The sequence below is a fragment of the Prunus dulcis genome, chromosome 7, assembly GCF_902201215.1.
Source record: "Prunus dulcis chromosome 7, ALMONDv2, whole genome shotgun sequence".
Lineage (NCBI taxonomy): Eukaryota > Viridiplantae > Streptophyta > Magnoliopsida > Rosales > Rosaceae > Prunus > Prunus dulcis.
Window position 1 is genome coordinate 7,975,608 of NC_047656.1, and position 19,893 is coordinate 7,995,500.

At 40.4% G+C, this 19,893-nt stretch overlaps 1 long non-coding RNA gene and 1 pseudogene across 1 annotated transcript; both read right to left on the reverse strand.

Annotated features, from left to right (window-relative positions):
* The window catches only part of LOC117635304, a 29,707-nt pseudogene that overhangs the window by 7,513 nt on the left and 2,301 nt on the right, over positions 1-19,893 (reverse strand).
* Positions 16,465-18,093, reverse strand: LOC117634648. The gene is made up of 2 exons (XR_004586808.1): positions 17,530-18,093; positions 16,465-17,138 (listed from the first exon to the last, which is right to left on the reverse strand). It is a non-coding gene; the product is annotated as an uncharacterized LOC117634648 (long non-coding RNA).

Below are 19,893 nucleotides of genomic sequence, written 5' to 3' on the forward strand. Positions count from 1 at the left end.
GGTTTAGAAACTAGAGTCAGCAATCCCAAGATCGCCGCTCTGATACCATGCTAAAATATGAAAATTATGAAAGAATATTTGTTTGTGGGAATTTTCTATGTATTCTTCTCCTTATAGGAGGTCATTTTTATAATACAACAAAACCTGAATGGGCAAGTAAATAATAAATTCCTAAATCCATTTATAGTAGGAAATCAGGAATTAAAGTAAATCAATTACAATTATAATAGGAATTCTTGGTGTGTAAGGAAAGTAAGTCAATATCCACAAGTCACGCCAACAGTACATCGATATATATGCTACTGTTTATCGATATATGGTGATGTACAGCAACAACAACTATTCAAACACACGATGAAATATCATACATATATGAAAACTTAGAAAAAGAGGAGATTTTTTACCTCCACTTGACAAGCACACGTGTTCAAGGACTGGAAAGCATAGAGCACATTCAAAGTTTCTAGGGTTGACATAAGATTTGTCAGGGCCTTTTGTATTTATATTTACACTTTAATGGGCTTGGCCGAGCCAGGCAGGGCTTTAAAGAGGAGAGAGAAAATATCGAGCCGGACATGGCCAGTTTTTTTTTAAAATTCAAAGCCCAAGCTCGACCCATGAGCCGGGCTTGAGAAAGCCCATCGGGCCGGGCCGGGCCTAAACGGGCCCTACTTCATTAAAAAAAAAATTCATAAACTTAATCATAAAGGCATTTTAGTCCAAATTTGAGATTAAACTCACTTAATTCCAATATTTTCACTTCAAACCAAATTCATAAAACACTCAATAAAGTCACACAACTTATAAGATTTTTCACAAAAATAATAAAACCAAGTATTATTTTTTAGGTTATTACATAATTAGATCGTAATACGATTTAAGAAATAATTTAAAAAAATAATAAGTATAAAAAAATATTTTTTAAAAGGATGGTATGAATAAATATGCAAATATTTGGTGATGTGTTCAAGAAAAGCATGATTATATTTGGTGGTACGATTATGTTTCTTGATATGATTATATTTGGTGATGTGATATGTTATTCATCTTATATATATATATATAATTGTTGGATTAATAACTGACACAAATTAATGTGCTAATCATCCAATTATAAACTAGGAATGAGTAAAGAAAAGTAAATGAAATGAAACAAATTATATATGTAATTTAAGTGATATAATCCTAAACCTAAACTCTTATTTATACATAATTATATATGTATGCGGGCCTAACGGGACGGGCTTTTGTGGGTGGGCTGGGTCGGGCTTTCTTGAGCTTAATCGGGCCGGCCCTATGGGCCGCGCCGGGCTTTAGACACCCAAGTCCAAACCTAGTCCGGCCCAAGGTGGGCCAGGGCGAGGCTCCATCGGCCCATGAGCCCGCAGGCCAAATGATGAGGCCTACACTGCACCCTTCAGCTTGAGGGGGGCTGATAGAGCTACTAATGAAAACAATCCTAGCCACTCATCTCAGTCAAAGACCTCAGTCAAGCTCATGTGGTTAGTTAGAACTAATTCTATCTTTTGTTAATTTGTTGTAACAGATCTTGTACAGCTGTCAGTCTTATAGCCTTTACTTGTATTATCAGTTACATCATATTTGAATTACTCTTAATGCATCTCAGCATTCAATATATATAAGGTATTAAAAGTTGTTGTAGGTCTGAAAACACAAACGTTTAAAAAACTATTAACAAACTATTGATATAACCAAATGGAGCCTAAAACTTTCCTTTATTTCTCAAGGGAGAATTCAAAAGCCTATTGTTTAATTTGTTTGTTTTCATCAAAATAATCTTCCGGGTTTGAAATAGTATATTATTGGATTTCAACAACTGTCATGATCATTTGGTGGAGTAATGGGATTTCAAAAGATAGTTCGACCAACAAGATTTTCAGGCTCTTAAGGAAAAAAAATCATAAATCCTAGTATTTAGTATTACTAACCCTAATAAATCAAAGAGTCCTCAATTCTTTAGCATGACCCTAGTATTATACCACAAAATCAAAATTAAAACGAAGTTTTTCAGGCCCATGAGATACTATTTTAAAGTATCTTTTTCATGCAAATCGAGAAGTTTATAACTTTGATCAAAATTAACAAATCCCAAGAAATTAAACTGAAGCTTCCGAGAAACACTCTCATGCAATAAGGATAACACTTTTTGCTAACTTCAATCAATAACGCAACGACACGTGGGATAACACTATACCGTGCTATACCTGTTACAAGAAAGTCTTTGCCAAAATAAGTCGGGCATGGGTGGAGTTTGGCACAACAGCACTCCACAGATTCTATTTAGGACTTGAAGAAAGTATTTTGGCCTTGTTTGGTGTGCCAAATTGGACTCGTTAGGATTTAGCTTGGAGTACTGGACTAGACTAGCTTGGATTAGGTTGGATATAAAGTTGTTTGGTACATCAAAATTGGGCCAGACTGCACTGGACTTAAATTGTTTGGTACAAGTATAGGCTGGACTACGGGTCAGTTTGGGATTACTGTCACTTTTAAAAAAAAGTTGCTTATGCTATGCTTTGAAAATATTTAGTTGTAAAGTAAAGCAGCTCCATGTTTAGTAAACAATATTTTTAAAGTGTTAGTACAAAAAGTAGTGTCAAAATCGTTTGGTAATTTTTAATATAAAACTGTTGTAATTGTGAATAATGACTAAAATATACACGACGTTGAAAGTGTTATGCGATAATCATGCAATGATAGTGGTGGTGGTGATGAAAAATATTGAGGTGAATGTGGTGATGAAAGAGGTGATGGTGGAGGTGGTGGTGGTGATAAGGGTGGAGGTGGTTGTTGAGGTAGTAATGGCGATGGGGATAGCGGTTGTGGAGCAGGAGGTGGTGTGGTGGTGGAGGTGGTGGTGTAGGTGGTGGAGGTGTAGGTAGTGTCATTTTTAAAAATTAATGATGGTATTTTGGGAATTAAAAAAATTCATTAAAGACTCGTGTAAGCTTCTTATGAAAACAGCTTTGAAAAGCAACCCATAGTCTACTTTTAAAAGCTGCTGTCAAAAGGTCATCCTTTTAAAATAATCGGGATATTTTATTTTTACTAAACTGCTTAAACTGCTTACCTTTAAAGTAAAGCAGGTTTTTGGCGAAAAAATCAATCCCAAATAGAGTCTACAATGGATTTCAAAAAATTTTATTTTAAAATTAATTTTAAATTTTATTATATTATTTAGTATCAGAAATAAAAAATTTAAAAAAAAACATGCACACAAAATTAAAAATAAGAAATCACATGAAGATATATCCATAAAAATAGTCCAAAAATTCACAAAAATACATCCAAATATACTGCCTTTGTTGGTATCACCGTCTTCACCGATCTCCACTCTTGAAGCCATTTAAATTTCAAATGATTTTGCAGCTTTCATAAAGCTAGTCCCTTTGCTATCTCCTCTCACTCTTCAAATTCAAATCCAAAAATAGCAAGAGTCAAAGAAAACCAATATGAAGTCAGTAAAAGTGATTCGAACCAAATCTTCAAAATTTGATCTTCACTTGAAATCCATTCCCAATAGAACTATGAGTTGAAACCCAGCAATACAATCTGAAGACCAAATAAGGAAAGAACAAAAACTGGCGATTAGGATGGACATGAAGCTATGAAGAAAATCAGAACTAGTGATTAGGATGACCCAAAACAAAAACAAAAATAAATTGAAACAAGAAAAAAATCGAAAGTATGAAGCTATGAAGAAAATCAACAAAGCAAAAAACAAAAACATTACTTCAAAAGCAAAACCCATCCAACAACTAAGCAAGAAGATCAAATTTCTGGTTCTGATAAGAGACGATTGTACATTTTCAAAAGAAGAAAAACACAAACGAAACCAAGATGTGAATGAATTCCAGATCTGAAAAGCGTGCGATGAGAGAAGAGGAGTGTGGGGACCAAATCTCATTTATCATGGCTTAACCCATATGCCACAACTAGAAGACATGGGATGATCGAACTTCCCTCCCACTAGAAAAGTGTGGAGCAAGGGAGACACGCTCATTTGATCCCATTACTATGAAGTGGAGGACGGGATGCACAAAACTAGGGAAGTGGGGCTAAACCCAAGAACTCGAAGCGCTATAAAAACCCAGCTAGACCTCCAGCAAAGGTACAGGAAATTCAATTGAACACTTGCTCCGTTTGGATGAAGGAATTGCAAATTACATAGAATTTTAAAATGACAGAATTTAGATTTCTGTCATTTCAATTTATGGCAATTGAAGATTTCAGTGTTTGAATTTATGTATGCCGAATTTTGTAAATGACAGAAATTGAAAATTTCAATGTTTGGATAGCTCATGTAAATTATAAATGACAGAAATTAAATACTTCGAAAGAACAAAAAAACTGATAACCGACATAGAAGATATTCCTCGAAGTATAAAATAACATATCGTTTAATAAACTAAATAACTCAACTTAAACAAACAAAGCATATTAGCAAACCAAATCACTCTCCATGTGCAATGAACATTAGCAACATACTTTTTTTTTTTCTTTCTCAATTGGGAGTGCCTATGGAATTAGAACTAGAAGCAATCAAGATCCTGATACTTCTTTTTCACTCGGCAAAAGACCAATGACCAGAGAAACTGAAAGGGTTTCGATTAAAAAGTTGCAGACAAAAGTTTAGGAATAAACGATGAAATCAATGAATCACTATCATAAGACTTAATTCAAGTCCCAAAGAATCAAGGAGCACCTTGGCCACTGTAGCTTACGGGCAAGTTGGTGTAGCTTACAATCAACATCTAATGGCTCACACAAAGCGATAAAGCTAACAAACAACTACAGAGCTGTACCATAAACACAAATCACACACCAATATCCATGGGCATAAAGTATTTTGTTAATACTTCCCAAAAATCCAGCCATAGTGCCGCAAAGATCACAAAACCCATTTAACACATTCATAAATTTAGTCAGAAACACCCAATTTTGATAGCCGTTCAGAAACCATGGTAACCCTAAAATAAAGAAATATAAATTGAAGGAGAGAAAGGCTTGAAGACTAACCTTCAAACTTGATCCAGAGAGACGTGTAACCCAAGAAGAACTCCTTCTCCTTACTTCTCTGGCTCGCAGCTTTGTTTATAAAGCTACAAGGCAATCGGTTGTCTAGGGTTTCATAGGTTTTTGGAGCTGTTTTTAAGTTTGGCACTGTTTTTTTTTTATATATTTATTTATTTTTATAATGAAAAGTTTGGCGGGTTTTTTTTTTTTTTTTTTTAATGTAAGTTTTGGCACATTGGAAAACATGAATTCCCACACTACGGAAATTGTGAAATGACACATATTTTTGTGGAAATTAAACTCGGGAATTTGATGCTTTAATTTCCATGATTTTTTCCACGCATCATTTAATAAGTTCCGCGCTTAAGTTGCCAAACAAAGGAATTGTCAATTTCTCTTCTTCAATTCCCGACTTTTACCTAAATTTCGAGTTTTTTCCCTTTATCCAAACGGAGGGTAAGAGTACGCTGCACAAACACTGACTTGAGCGTCGGAGTGACTTTTGCAGGTACTCACCCCATTTCCACTGTTCGACCTCGGGAACGTAATCCAGAGTTCTCTTTCAACCAAGGAAGCACGCAGACTTTAGTCAAGAACCTGTGGAGATATTTCTTCTTGAAAGAAATCCTACTCAAACAGTTGGAGCCGTCTGTGGGAATCTCGCAAAATTGATCGTAAATATGACAGCGTGCACAGGGAACTCCAAACACCTCCATCCCGGGAACTCTAACGCCCAAGGGGGAACCAAGCCTTGTTGTTATCCAGTTGAGGGAAATCATGAAGGAATTGCGTGAAACAAGAAAGGTAGCAGAGAAAGCTCTAGAGAAGGCGCATGACACTGCCTTCCGTGAGGGTTCAAAAGAGGGCAAGAGGAAGCAGAGATATGAGATCTCTGAGGGAGACTCCTCCAGCAGCACACACTTGAACGTCCGTGGCAGGGCCACGGCAGAAGATCAAGATAAAGATCTCGATCTACAGAAAATGACGAAAAGGATGAAGGGCACCGATTTGCGCAATCAGATTGAGAAGATTGTCAGAGGGTACAAGCCACAAACACCTGCGGAACTAGCTTTGGAGGTGGCAAAAGGAATTTGCAAGTCGCCATTCACAGAAGACATCCTAAAAGCCAAGAAGCCAGTTAAGTTTACCCAACCTAAATTTAAGTTGTTCGAGGGCACGACTGATCCTATTGAACATATCTATCATTTCTAACAACAAATAGTGCTCGAATGAGATGACGAGGCCCTGTTGTGTAAGTTGTTCCCCTCAAGCTTGTCAGGATCGGCCCGAATATAGTTTAGACAGTTGAAACCAAGGTCTATTGGCAGTTTCACCCAACTATGTGAGATGTTCATATCTCAATACATTTGCAATTACAAAAGGGTCACGATTCTATTCAGCAAGAAGCAAAGTGTCGGAGAAAGGCTTAAAGACTATTTGAGGCATTTTACAGATGAAATGTCTGCCTTTGAGGAATGTGACTCTCATACGGCTTCCCTGGCGTTTCGTGAAGGGGTCATACCTGGGACAAAATGGCACAGATCTTTAGTGAATATGAGGGAAGTGATGGCCCAAGCGGATGGAATCATCAGACTAGAAGAAGAAGAACTCACCCAGTCAAAACGCGCCACTTCCACCATTGTGATCCCAAAGCCTCCACCAGAGCAAAAGGCGGAAACGAAGTGATACTTCTGGAGACAAGAATCTAGCAATGGATCTAAGCAAAGCCGACCCTTCGCCAGACTCATGGTGAGTTAAGCCAAACTTTTTCACGAGAATAAGGCCAAAGGTATATTTCGAACTCCACGTGCGATCCGCGAATCCCCAGAAAAGCGAGACAGAAACAAGATGTGCCCCCATCATAATGACTTTGGGCACACTACCGATGACTGCCGAAGTCTTAGGTATCAAGTGAAGGCAATGCTCAGAAAAGGAATGTTATCCCAGTACATCGTTGAGCCTGAGAACAGGGAAAATGAAGAAGGTGGGTCGAAAACAATGACCGAAAACATCCCAAATGAAGAATTGCTGGAGATCAACACCATCCTTGGTTGACCAAAACCCATGGAAGGAAAAGAGGCTCGATCCCGATTTGAAAAAAGACGAGCTGAAAAGGTGAGACCCATAAACGGGATCGCATTCGCCTTTGAATCAACCAAAGCCTTGTAAAAGTTTAGAGTCATCTCATTCACGCAGAAAGACATGGAAGGAATTGAGTCTCCTCTTAATAATGCATTGGTGGTGACCCTCTGTGTTGCCAATTCAATAGTAAAAAGAGTAATGATTGACGGGGGAAGTAGCGTAGACGTGTTATTCTGGAGCACATTCAAAAGAATGAAGTTGGATGAAAAAGAGACTCAGCCAAACCCAACATCAATCTACGCGTTCGAAGGGGCGAAAGCACAACTGATTGGAGACGTGACTCTGCCGGTTATGGTCGCAGGTAAGACCCTGTTCGTTACTTTAGTAATTGTTGATGCACTGAGCGCGTATAACGCTATAATGGGAAGGAATTAGATTCACCGAATGGATAGAGAAGCATCAACACGTTACCAAGTGATCAGGTGCCTATCCGAAGATGGGAGAACCACAATTGATATTAAGGGGGATCAAGTGGAGGCCAGAAGATGCTACAACATAGCAACTAGCCTTAAGCCTGCGACTTGGCAGTAGGGCGAGGATTTATAGCAATTAAAAGAGGACCTACCAGAGCAAGAGGAGGAGGATAACTCAGAGCTTCTGATGATTGAGCCACTCAGGGAGGAAGTTCTGGATCCTTCTTATCCTGATAGAAAAGTGTTAGTGAGCTCCCTTGTAGATGAAGATGAGGTAGAACAATTAATGAAGTTATTAAGAGAGAATAATGACGTGTTCGCGTGGTCACATACAGACATGAACGTTGACCCAAACCATCCCCCGCACCAGCAGAAGCAGAGGAGGTTCGTACCTCAGCGGAACCAAATTATTAGCGATGAAATGGACCGATTGCTCGAGGCAGGATTCATTCGAGAAGTATGGTGTCCAACTTGGGTCTCGAATATAGTGGTAGTAAGTAAAAGGGATGGGAGATGACGTGTGTGCGTAGAGTACATCAACCAGAATAAGGCGTGTCCGAAAGATTGTTATCCGATACCCAAGATCGATCAAATGGTAGATGCTACCGTTGGGTATGAACTTCTCTCATTCCTAGACGCTTATTCGGGATATAATCAAATCCCAATGGCAATTGAGGACCAAGAAAAGACGGCCTTCATCACGGAGCGAGGCTTGTATTGTTACACAGTGATGCCACTCAGGCTGAAGAACGCAGGGTCGACATATCAAAGATTAGTGAACAAGATGTTCAAAAGCTAGATTGGCAAAACGATGGAGGTTTACATCGACGACATGGTCATCAAGAGTCAGAAAAAATCCCAACTTGTCAGGCACATGGAAGAAGTCTTCAACATACTGAGAAGATATCGCATGCGGCTTAACCTGAAGAAGTGCGCATTTGGTGTTTTGTCAGGGCAGTTCTTGGGCCAAATAGTGAACAAGTGAGCCATCGAGCCCAGCCCATTGATGGTGGAGGCGCTGCAAAATATGCCCGATCCAAGAACGCCTAGAGATGTGCAGGTTCTAACTGGGCGAATAGCGGTTCTTAGCCGATTCATTTCAAGATCGTCAGATCGTTGGAAACCATTCTTCCAAGCAATTCGAAACAAGGACAGAAACATAGGGGGGCCAGAACAAAGAGAAGCCTTTGAACAGCTAAAGAAGTATCTCGCCAGTCCCTTAACCCTAACAATTCCAAAGCAGGGTGAACCCTTATACCTATACATTGCTGTCATTGACATTACTGTCAGTGCTGTATTACTAAGAGAGGAAAATTCAATCCAGCAGCCCATATTTTATGTGAGCAAGAGCTTAATTGAAGATGAGAAAAGATATCCACTGGCCAAGAAACTTGTGTTAGCTTTAGTGATGGCCAAGCATAAACTTCGACAATACTTCGAGGCACACACGATTATCGTATTGATGACCCAACCAATCAGTGCGGTCATATCCAAGCCAGACCTTTTCGAAAGAGTTACAAAGTGGGCCATCGAGCTTGGAGCATTCGACATTAGATATCAAACTCGGACACCCCAGAAGGGCCAGGTAATTGCTGATTTCCTGGTAGAATGCTATCCACTTGACAAACAACAGGAAAACCATGACGAAATCAAGGAGATATTGGATCTGGACGAGGCACAATGGGAACTGTGTGTGTACGGATCATCTAATCAGGCAGGAACCGAAGTTGGAATCGCCCTCTCGTCGCCCGAAGAAGTGGACCTAGAGTACTCCGTCCGATTAGACTTCCCCGCCTCAAATAACGTGGCGGAATACTAAGCCCTAGTGTTAGAACTCTAACTAGCCAAGACGTCGAAGGTAGGACGCTTAGGTGTCCACAACTACTCTCGCCTCATAGTCAGATAGACAACTGAGGAATACGCGGCTATGGATGAACGAATGGGGGCCTATCAATAGCTGGTAAATGATTTAGCCAGCAGGTTCAAAAAATAGAGTTTGAGCGAATACTGAGAGAAATGAACGGTCAAGCAGATAGCTTAGCCCACACCGCATCAACGTCGGTGGAAGACATGAGGGTCGCCCCGGTGGAACTCTTATCGAATCCCAGTATACCAATCGACCCTGGAGTTATGCAGATTGATTCCGAAGAAAAAACGTGGATGACTCCAATCATGAACTATCTCACGAAGGGAATCCAACCCGATGACTCGATTGAGGCAAGAAAATTACGAATAAAGGCTGCAAGGTATGCAATTATAGAAGATACGTTTTTTAGTAAGTCTTTTTTAGGGCCATATCTTAGATGCCTCGATCCACGTGAAGCCGAATGGGTGCTAAACGAAATACACCAAGGGACATGTGGGAACCACACAGGTGAGAGGAGCTTAGCCCACAAAGCGCTGACCCAAGGATATTTTTGGCCTTACATGGCTCGCGACGCAGAACAATTTTCAAGAAAATGTGATAAATGTCAGAGGCATGCACCTCTTATCAGGCAATTAGCTGAGGAACTTAACCCTGTTGTAGGACCTTGGCCATTTGCCCGCTGGGGGATGGACATCGTGGGACCATTACCTACTGCAGTGGGGGGCAAGAAGTTCATTATTTTGGCCACTGACTACTTTACCAAGTGGGGGGAAGCCGATGCTTACAAGATGGTGACCCAAACAGATGTGATAAGATTCGTATGGCGCAATATAATATGTCGCTTTAGGATACCGAGGGCTATCGTGACGGACAATGGAACCCAGTTCGATAACCGTAAATTCAGAAGTTGTTGCGAGGAAAAAGGGATCATTTAGCCGTTGTCATCCCGAAGTTACCCTCAAGGAAACGGGCAAGCTGAGAAAACTAATCGTACGTTCTTTGATTGCCTGAAGAGAAAGCTGGAACAACGCAAGGCCAAATGGTCAGAAGAACTGCTAAACGTATTATGGGCATACCGCATTACCAAACGGAAACCAACAGGCAAAAACCCTTTTTCCTTGGCTTATGGAACTGAAGCCGTCATCCCCACAGAAATTGGACTACCCACAGTGAGGACATTGGTGGTAGAAAGCAATGATAATGAACAACAGCTAGCTCACAAACTTGACATGCTTGAAGAACAGCGAGAAGCCGCAGCATTACAACTTGAAAACTACCAGAACCAGGCAGCTAATTACTTTAATAAACGAGTATGACAGAGGAAATTCAAAGTAAGCGAGTGGGTTCAGAAAGGTCATGGAGAATACCAAGGACTTGAACGCAGGAAAATTTGGACGAACATGGGAAGGACCGTACGGGGTAACGGAAGCTTATGAAAAAGGGGCCTATATGTTGAGGCATATCGAGAGCGGTCAATATGTTCCATGCCCTTGGAATGCGATTCATCTGAGGAAGTATTTCATTTGATTTTATAGTTTTCATTCCTTTATTGCTTTCATTTTTTCACTCATTTGTGAATTTTCCCTAAACTGTCCATCGTTCAATGAACGCTTAATGAAACACATGTTTTCTTCACATTCGAAATGTTTGGTCGAAGACCATGTCTGTTTAAATTAGCATCACCTAAATTCACGTCGTTGAAGACCTTGTAAATAAGAAAATGCATATACTAGTACATGGGCACAGAATGTGCTTGACCAAAAGGCTAAAATGTACGATTGAAAATCGCAATCAAGACGTGGTCGAAGATCACCCATAAAGAAGTGATTGGAGATTGCACATAAAGAAGTGATCGAATATTACGACATGATCGGAGACCATGACATGGTTAGAGATCAAGCAACATGATATGCATATGACAAGGTCGAAGATTGCATGATCAAACATAACAATAACATTAGGCTTTTATGGCCATAAAAGGGAAAAAATATGAAATGTTCAAGGGAGGAAGATTTTCGAATTATTCAAAGCTGAAAAATACATAAAAACTACTGACTTTATAGGTGCGAACCCATAAGTAACATAGGCTAGTCTAATGGCAAGGGGAGGTGGTCCCAATCCAAGTAAGGGTAAACTATTTTGGCCTTGACATGGAAGTGGTGGATACCTTTTTGAAATCCATCGTGTATGCCATCAGAATAAGCGGCTGACACGGCGCGATTTGCATTAGCAAGATCACTCCAGAGGCGAGTCACTTGGGCACTGACATATGCCAGATCCTTCTTGAGTAACTCGCGTTCCACCAACAGCATGCTGTGATCGAAGTGATAAGTGCAATGAGGAACGCAAGAAGGACCAGCTTCATCCCGTGCCCTTCCAACAAAGCAAGGATGAACTGTCCTCGGGGGGTGCCTTCTCATAGTAACCTTTCCTCCACCTCTGGCATCACCAGACTGGGACCTGGACCCACGGAGCGAGTCGGGGACAGCCGAGTAATCTGAAGCATTCACCGGAGAGTCGACAGAAGAATCCTATGAGCATATCTCAATGATTCCATTAGGGCTCTTAGAATCTCACTGCGAGGACTATCTCCTTCACAGAGATGAAGTCCTCATCCTCGAAGAATCTCCTTTCTTTGGAACATCTGGGCAAAGGCGGAAGTAGAGTTTTAGCTTGCGTCTATGAGCCATGAGTGGGATAGGTATGTTCACCGAAAAACCAAATTACCCTTTATATAGAGGCTTACCCAGAGACATAGCTCACTAAAGGATGCCTGATAAGGTCGTAATGCGGAGACGATAGGATATCTAATCCATTATTTTTGAATTTGAAAATGGCGATTCATCCCGGGAAGACCTTGGCGAGGTTTGAAAAACCATTACGTTAAGCCTCTAGTACTTATGTTAGGGTTAAAATTCAAATCAAGTGGATAACTCATAAATTCTGATAAAGTGAGTTAAGAATTTTGGGAACGGGCCCAAGATAGTTGAGTACATCAAAACCAAAACAAAGCCGAAAAGAAAATACAACACGCAGTGAACGAAACAAAGCAACCTAGGGCGCGTCATCAAGTGGGTCAGGAATGGTCTCCGAGGTAGGCCCAGCACAAGTGGAGAATCCAGTAGGTGAGGTGAAGCCCGTAAATCCAAGGACGGGTCCAGTACTGGCAATAGACAATGCAACATTAGCACTAGGGACAACGGTCCCAACCAACCTAGAAGAGTTTGGCCCATAGAAGGCTACTGGCGGGGTCCTACGATGGGGGATGTAGCCCGCTAGAGCACGATCGTCACGGTTCATACCTTGAAAAAGTTCGTAGCCAGCGGGGTCAAATTCCAACTCATCGTTATAGTCATCTGGCCCCCCACAAACCAGTGCTCAGGGAGCTACTGACCTTGAACCCAATCGTATCTGGATTGCCTGGCCACCTCGACCCTGATCTACTTCTTGTTGGCTTGATACTCCTCATCCCTATTGTGTGAGGCATCTACCAGCTCCTGCTTGAGGCGGTCAACCTCCATCAGTACAGTGCTTTGGCCGCTTCTCAGGTTTAGCAGTTCGCCCCGCTGTTGTTCGAGCTCAGTCTTAGATTCCTTAATGTGCTTCCCATTGAGTTTGAGGGTTGCCATCTTTTCGCATATCTCGTCACTCATAGCCTGAAACCTCTCCATTTGTGCTTTGCGAATTCCAACCATTTGCATGAAATAAAAGTGGGCATTGCACATGCAATTATGATAAGACATGGCAATTGGATGACACCAGCACAAATCCCAAACGTACCGCGTTCAAGCACTATGATTGGTAGCCCCACATCTGTTCGTCAATCATGGTCCTGAAGTCGCTCTCACCTAGTGAGCTAGCAGGAGTGGGGGCACGAGGGACTTGCTGAGGTCGGGACGGAGTACTCGAAGCAGATACATTGGGTGAACCCAAACCCAAAACGACATGTGAAGCATGACGGGACTTCTTCGCAGACCCGGAGTGTTCGGGCTCTTTTTTCGGTCTCTTTCCTTGCTGCCTAGGACCGACAATGAGCATGGCGCTGACATATCCGACTGATCAGACTCAGACCCGGACGCACAATCCTCGGAGCTGCTGTGTTGAGCTAACTCAGCCTCCCTTTCTTGAAAGCTGGCCTGGATAAGAGACGTTGAATCCTCGGTACAACAAAGCTCAACGTTGACGGTACAAATGTCTTTGCACAAGTATATTTCGCACAGGTTTGAATAAGACAAAGTGAACTGGAGGTAAGTCGCCGTACAATGAGCAGAGAAGAGACGAGTGAAAGTCGTAGGGTCAACGAAGCATGTGACATCCCACGCCTGACCAGCCAAGTTCTCCTTCAACCAAGCAATCTGGTCCTCAGGAATAGAGATACCTTTTATCCGAAGGAAGTACTACCAAAAGAAGAGGTTCGTTAGACCCACAAAAATACAATAAGCTTTATTTTAAAGACATAAATATGTATACCAGGTTTTGGGCCAAATGCCAACGGGATAGGCATGTTAGACATCTCAGGCGCCGCCCACTCCTCAATGATTAAGAGAGGTTGGTTTTTTCAGTACTTGGTGAAAATGGGCTTACAAGTAAACACCTTTCTACCGGGCCCATATGTAAAAAAGAAATAGTGACTTTCCCCCCTAACACAAGCCAAGTCGTAGAGGTAAATGAAATCCTTAAAACTAAGAGACACACCCCACTTCAAACCGACGGCTAGAAACCCAGATATAAGAAGGTAAGAAGTCGGGTTTAGTTGTATGGGGTGAAGACCCAAGAAGAACAAGAGCATATGAATGAGAGGCTGGAGTGGAAACCTAACATGCTCTAAGTGGGCAGGCGAGAGAATTATAGAACCTCGAGGGATACCGGCACCAGTGTACATAGTCGACCCTAAAGGAAGAGGATCGATCCCCACGTTGTCAGGGACGCATCCTCTAGTGCGAGCCTTAAGTATGTCGTAGCTCGGTGGGACACCACCGGACTTAGGCCAAATCTCAGGGCTCGACATGAAAATAGCAAAGATGAAAATAGTACTTACTATGTGGTGGCAAGAATAAAAGCCCTTCAGCGGAGTTCTCAAACCCACAGAACACTTTCCTCTCCCTTCAGCTTATATATGAAGAACAAAAGCAAAGTATAAACGGTTTTACAAATAGATGTATCCCTATCGACCAACCTTTTATAGCAGGGGCGAAGATTGGGAAAATCATTCACATAAGTCATGGGGCGAAGTTTTTCAAAAGCAAGGATAAGGTTCAATGTGGCTGGCTCAGATATTTGCCTTAGGCTCTAACAACAAAGCCTGGTCTGATATGACCAGTCGAAATTATTTCTACCCAACGCATGCGCTTCTATGACAAAAAGCTGCATGCACTTCGACAAAAGACAGAGAAGAGCAATGGATGTAAGCAATAAGTGGTGCAAGGTAGTAATTACACCTACGGAGCTAGGCTTGTTCACCCCCTCGTGCAAAGACTAGATCGTGGATTGCTTGGGAGTCGGTAAAAACGAAAAGGAGAGACTGAAGGCATGTGAAGTCCAAAAGGTCCACACAACCAAAAAAAAAAAAAAAAGAAAGAAAAAAAGGTCGTGAACACCTTGGATCGGTTGAGAGACCAAAGATGCACGGCTCCGGATGGACAGCTCAAGCACAAGGGAAAAAGAAAGAAAAAAGAAAGAAAAAAAAAGTCGTGAACACCTCGGATCGGCTGAGAGACCAAAGGCACACGGCTTCGGATGGACAACTAAGGGGTATTGGGGCCCGCACGGATAGCTCAAGTGCAAAAAATAAAAAATAATAATAATAATAATAAAAGGAAAACGTATGGCTTGTTTGGGCTCAGCCATGAGCCCACCATGACGACATGCGCTCAATCCGAAGAAATCCTTTTCCAAAGTCCCACTTAGATCATTTTTTCCCTCTCCACTCGCGAAGCGTGTAGAGAGGAAAAAAAAGGGGGCACTGTGGGGACCAAATCTGACGTATCATGGCTTAACCCATATGCCACAACTAGAAGACGTGGGATGATCGAACTTCCCTCCCACTAGAAAAGTGCGGAGCGAGGGAGACACGCTCATCTGATCCTATTAGCATGAAGTGGAGGACAAGATGCGCAAAGCTAGAGAAGTGGGGCTAAACCCAAGAACTCGAAGCGATATAAAACCCGGCTAGGCCTCCAACAAAGGTACAGGAAATTCAATTGAACACTAAGAGTATGCTGCACAAACATTGACTTGAGCGTCGGAGTGACTTTTGCAGGTACTCACCCCATTTCCACTGTTCGACCTCAAGAATGTAATCCGGAGTTCTCTTTCAACTAAGGAAGCGTGCGGAATTCTGTCAAGAACCTGTGGAGGTATTTCTTCTTGAAAGAAATCCTGCTCCAACAAGGAGAGAGGATTCGCTTTTGATTTTTACTTCAATTTCATAGTCGCAAAGCCTCCGATTTGATCCAATCTCACACGACAACACCAATAGTTGACGCGCAGTACCTCAACGAAGTTGACAAGGCTCATTGCTCACATTCGGTGAGAGAAGAGAAGCTTCGTTCTAAACCCATGTCTACCAATGGGTTCTGTTGCCCCCTCTTATTCTGGACTAGTGTCCAATAACCATATACAGTCCATGTATTTTAAACTCACTAAGAGCACCTCCACCTCAAAGGGCACGGGCAATGCAAGGTTAATAGCTCGTCTTTTTTGTTTTCACTCCAAAGGACAAGGATAATTACTATTCACTTTAATTTATTTTCTATTTTTTATATTTAAACCATTAATTTTGGTGTGAGAAGTGAAAAAAATGACTAGGTACTTATTTATAATAAAAAAATTCTGAAATTTTTGGTATTGTTTTTCAATTTTTTCTTTTTTTTAGTTGACAACAATCCAGACAAGATTCACCTTTGGGCCTGCTCATGGAGCCCACCAATTGCCCAGTCTAGCTACTGCGCGCTGGAGCAATTTGCTGGGCCTAGGCCTATATAATTAAAGAACAAAGTTTCAACATCCAGGAATATTTTAGACAACTTTTCAGCAAAGCCAAGATCACTTCCGTCCATATAGAAAGGAAAAGCAGCATATATCCATCAAAACTACAATCTTTTACAACAGAGGCGGCCACATAACTAAAATTGAAATCTAAAACTCGCAACACCAAATGACTTAAATGCCAATGTCTACTCTGGTATATACATTCAACCATCCCCATATTTGGTCTACTCTCAATTAGTCTTTGTTCAATCTCCGTGTTCATCACAGACCTCATTTCGATTATCATTTAATTTTTTAGCACCTAAGCATATAAGAAAGAGGGCAGGCCAAAGAGATGCTCTGATAGGATTATCAGCATGCTGACGGAAGCAAATGTATTGAACAGTCGAGCAAATACACTGGGCAATTCCCCCAACTAATCCATAAAAGTCCAGAACAGTACCAAAAAGCCTATGCTGGGAATGTGGATAATAGAACCACCACAACCGTCCCCACCGCTGCAATACAACTCTTTCCTTTTTACCCTTGTAAATGAGCTCCCAGATGCAAACGAGTACAGCTGCAATAGCTGATATCATACCAAACAGTGCATATTGGGGCTTACTTGGGGAGGAAGCCTGATCAAAAGCAAGGGACAAAATCTCTAGGCAGAGGCCAGTGAGTAAGAACACCCACTCTACACAAGTAGCCTACAAAAGAAACTAGTATTACGTCATAAAAGTTCATAGATATCTTGTAATAAATAAATGTTGGTTAACTACGGTTATGAAGGAATTAATTCAGTTAAAGTCAACAATCTTGTACAACAGCTTATTCTAGAAAAATAAGAAAGAAAAGAAAATTGTACAATAGCTTGGATACTTGATCAAGTCCTATACAGATTGGGGATCGCAGTGAAGTTGGGTTTTTTTTTTTTTCTCTCAGGAAATTCCAAATTTATAGATTCCCGATTTTTGTTGACTTTGTGAGACAAAAGACAAAAAGAACAGGCAAGGATCAATTGACAGACGTGCTTTAAAGAAAATTACAACATAATTCCAAAACCAAAAACAAGAAATCAATGAAGTGGAAACAGGGTACCTTTGGGCTAAGCCTACGTTGACATACTGATTTATATAAGCACAACTGCCTGCGGTGGGGAACGTTGACCGACCCTCTTGGGCTACATTAAGTTACTAGTCACTAGGAAAAAAAAAATAAAGAAATTGAGAACAAATGTGGGACCACCCACACGTAGCGCATTGTAAGCCGAAACAAATCCCTACCCGCCTGCTTGTTTGGCAGCAGAGAAAATCAAGGAAAGAAAAAACTCCTCGTCTTTCTTTCTTTCATTTTGTGAGTTCTAAATCAAAAAGCTCATCTAAATAAATATCATCCATTCAGTAGAAAATGAGGATTTAATTTGCAACCTACGATTAGCGATCACTGAATTTTTAGCAGTCCAAACTACTCAAATTAAAATGCTGAAAATCATTTTAATTTTTTTTGTTTTTCGACCTTTTTTTCTCAGTAACCAAACAATCAGACCAGCAAAGCCTCTAAAACCACCACGTTACACCAGTTCTAGATCTTAAACAGGGGCGTGTTCATATTTTTTTAACGAAATGAAAACAAAAACGTAAAAACTGCAAAAGCTGAGAGAGAGAGAGACCTGGACTTGAAGCTTCTTCTTTTCATTGGATCGATCACCAGCACCAGCTTCATAAGATCACATAACAAAGAGAGAGAAGGAATGAATACATGACATCAGCACACACATAATGAACTTTTACTTGACCTACAAACTTAAAGATGATACCATCAATAAAATGCAGTGCTGCTTTTTGAACGTACAGAACCATTCGAATCTTTTCCTGGTAAAACAAAGAAGAATAACAAAGTCAAAACACTGATGACAATCATAGTCCCCCAGAACTATAGCAGCAGTAAAAGTTCGCAAGTAAAGTCTTCAACTGAAAATAACAGAGTAACCACCGGCTATATTCAAACATATATAGCTTGCAACCACATTTGTGCATCTGCGCGCATATATGCAGTTGATTCTCTTGTACGGTCCTCAAATAAGATCTTTAACGAAGTCCTATTATCAGTTATTTGAACTACTCTCAATGCATCTCAGCATTCAATATATACAAGGTATTAAAAGTTGTTGCAGGTCTGAAAACACAAACATTTACAGAACTATTAACAAACTGTTGACATGACTAAATGGAGCTGACGTAGTACAGCCCGTAGGTGTTAGATTAAGCACTCAAACAATAGAACATAGAAGAATATAAGAGATTGAGGAGATGAAAATATAGATCGAAAAGACGAAAGAAAGGGCAGAACAGTAGAACAAGAAGAATATTGGAGGTCGATGAGACGAAAATATAGATCGAAGGGATGAAAGAAAGGACCGAAATCAGAGAACTGAGAAAGACAGATATCACATAGTTTTAAGAGAAGGTTTACTCAATATCCATATCTGAATTTTAAAGAACTACATGGGGTTATTTATAGCAAACTAAAACCCCTAGACATAATAGGATAAAAATCCTTTGCTTAAACAGAAATCCTAACCCAAATAAAATAGGAAACTTTAAACTAGAAATCTGGAAAATTAGAATTCCTACTAGAATTTGGAAAACTAGAGAATCTAGGAAACTAATAAATTTAGGTCCTACGTGTCCTGCATCAAGAGCCCAAATGTTACGAACTAAAACTTTCCTTTATTTCTCAAGGGGAAATTCAAAAACCTAATTTTCAATTTTGTTTGTTTTGATCAAAATAATCTTCCAGGTTTGAAATAGTATATTATGGGATTTTAACAACTATCATGATCATTTGGTGGAGTAATGGGATTTCAAAAGATAGTACGACCAACAAGAGTTTTAGGCTCTAAGGAAAAAAAATCATGAATCCTAGTATTTAGTATTAACCCTAGGATTTATTATCCCGCAATAAATCAAGGAGTCCTCAATTCTTTAGCATGACCCTAGTTTATACCATAAAATCAAAATTAAAACTAAGTTTTTCTGGCCCATGAGATACTATGTTGAAGTATCTTTCACTTTCAGCTTAATATAATTTAGCAAATTTCACTTGGAAGTTGGAAGTTGGAGCTAATATATATTTTCTTTTTAAGAATTACTAGAACTTAACATACTGTTTTCTAACACACGAAAGCATACATTGGCGCTGACAATTATTATTTTAGAAAGACGACCAAACCGTGTTTGACTGAAAATCACAATCAACTGAAATTAAACAAATAGTTGAGCATGATGTGCCAACTCCTGCAACCCCTTTTTGGTTTTATAATCAAACATGACGTTAATGTAAAAACAATTTTTCTTGATAATTTAGTACGACATAGTCAGTGATCCATAATACTCCTTACCAAAACAAACAAAAAACAAGTGAACCATAATTTTATACCATGTTAGCATCACATATATGTCG